General features: G+C 40.2%; 1 pseudogene; it reads right to left on the minus strand.

Annotated features, from left to right (window-relative positions):
• Nucleotides 1-1,444: 1,444 nt before the first annotated feature.
• On the minus strand, nt 1,445-1,912 carry LOC142456152 (large ribosomal subunit protein eL37-like; annotated as a pseudogene).
• Between the last annotated feature and the right edge of the window lie 230 nt (nt 1,913-2,142).

Genomic DNA, 2,142 nt, shown 5'->3' on the forward strand with positions numbered 1-2,142 from the left:
TGTTAATATTTTCTGCCTTATTCTTGCTGCCGAATTGTGTTTGGTTGCAACACTTAACATTTTATTTTGATAGTCCTTAGTCACACACTGTTGAGGTGATAGGAAATTTTTGCGGCTAGTGAATCGGTCAAGAAGTTTTGGATTAGTTCCATCCAGATTTGAATCTCAGTCCCTGCCAGTTACTCTCAGTGGCTTTAAAAGGAAATTATTTAACCTTGTTCAGCTTCAATTTCCTTGTATTTATAAAAGTGATGAAAACATAAACTTTGGAGGATTGTGTTTGTGTGTGTGTGTGGGGGGGGGGGGGTTGTCGTTAAACAGTGCCGGCAACAAAGTTATTAGTTAATTTATTAACGGAATCAGAGCATATCACATTTTAGCTTATATTCTACAAGTTCCATCTGACCATAATTTTTCTCTTTAAAATGTTAATGATGCATACGCAAGAATCTAGTTTTTTCCATGGTCTCTTTCACTACTTGCTCTCTAATTGCAGCTGAATTTTAGCAAGTGCTTTCTCTGGGGAGATGCCCTTGTGGGTTAGTGGTCACTCGGCTGCGATCCTCATGGTTGGCTATTCCAAACCACTGGCAGCTCCTTGGGAGAAAGACTGGGCTTTCTACTCCTTTAAACAGTTGCAGTCTCAGGAACCCACAGCGGGTCTTTACTAGTCAGCGTTGACTCGAGGGCAGGGAGGATAGTGTGGCTTTACGTTCCCCGGGTGGCTGAACATGAGCACCTGAGTTTCCCAAACTTGCGCAACTGCTCTCTGAGTTGTAGGATTAATGTTTTAATTTTGGATCACTATTACTTTTTGGTGTGTGTTGATGGTTACACTGGAGCTTTGTGCACTGCTTTTGCTGGTTCCAAAAGTTTGGGTAGGTTGCATTTTCATCCTCCATTGATTCCAGGAGTACAAAATGTCATCTTTGATCTCTTCTGTCACCCAGTGGTTTTTAAGCGGTTACAGAGTTTCCATGTATCGATTGTTTTATCTTGTTCTTCCTGCTATTGATTTCTACTTAGATTATGTTGTGATGAGAGAAAATGCTTTGTATTATTTCAATCTTTTGGCTTTTATTGAGGCTTGCTTTGCGGCTGAAACGTGTTCTCTCCTGGAGAACGGTGCATGACTGCGGGAAAAGAACGTGTAGTTGGCTGCTGATGTGTGGAACGCTCTGCATGTCTGTGAGGCGATTGTGGCAGCTAGTTCTTTTGTATCATTGTTGGATTTCATTCTAGTTGCTCTTTCCCCAAAATTGTCTCTCATACTGGGGCTGTAGAATGATGATCTGTCCAGTGATATTAGTTTGGACCGGTACTATCAAGTATATAAATATTTAGAATGATTATGTCCCCTTGGTGGATTGACCCTTTATTTTTATTTATGAATTATTTTAATTTTTTTAATATGAGAATATTTATTGCACAACGAAATGTTGAAATCCTTAAGATGAACTTGACGCTGCAACCGCTGCCCTCTTGGGTTTAGGAGTTGTTCCTTCATGGAATCCGTGTCTGAATCTGCGATGTGCAATTTTTAGGTGTCTCATTTGACCAGTACCGGTGGTACTTTGTCTTTTAGCCTTGGCACTCCAGTTATACTTTCTCTTGCGCTTGGCTGGGTAGCCATACTTGCCACAGGTCAACTTCTGGAGACGGCAGGCCTTGGAGCCACAGCGGCGGCACAAGGTGTGCATCTGTATTGCGACACTTTCCGAAGGATGACGTTCCCTTCGTCACCTCACTTCTGCAACCGAGACCAAAGAGGGTGGGTTGACCCTTTCATCCTTACATAATACTCGTTCTTATCTTTTAGGGGAGATTCTTCCGCAATCTTTCCATATTTGATCAGAGATAAATGTTGCCACTTCTGCTCTTTTTTACTTATTGCTTGATATATTTTCCCCATTCTTTGTGTTAATAGTTTGTGTCTTTGTGTCTTAGGTTTGTTTCTTGTAGATAGCATATTGTTGTTCTTTTTTTAAAAAATTCATTCTGTGTTCTCTGTTTCTACTAATTCATTTGATTTATTTATATTCATTTTGCTTATTGATAGGTAGACATTTACTACTGTCAGTTTGGTATGTGTGTGTTGGTCTATGTTGTTTATCTGGTTTGTTCTGCTTAACTATCTGAACT

This window comes from Tenrec ecaudatus, chromosome 9, assembly GCF_050624435.1.
Source record: "Tenrec ecaudatus isolate mTenEca1 chromosome 9, mTenEca1.hap1, whole genome shotgun sequence".
NCBI classification, from domain to species: Eukaryota; Metazoa; Chordata; class Mammalia; order Afrosoricida; family Tenrecidae; genus Tenrec; species Tenrec ecaudatus.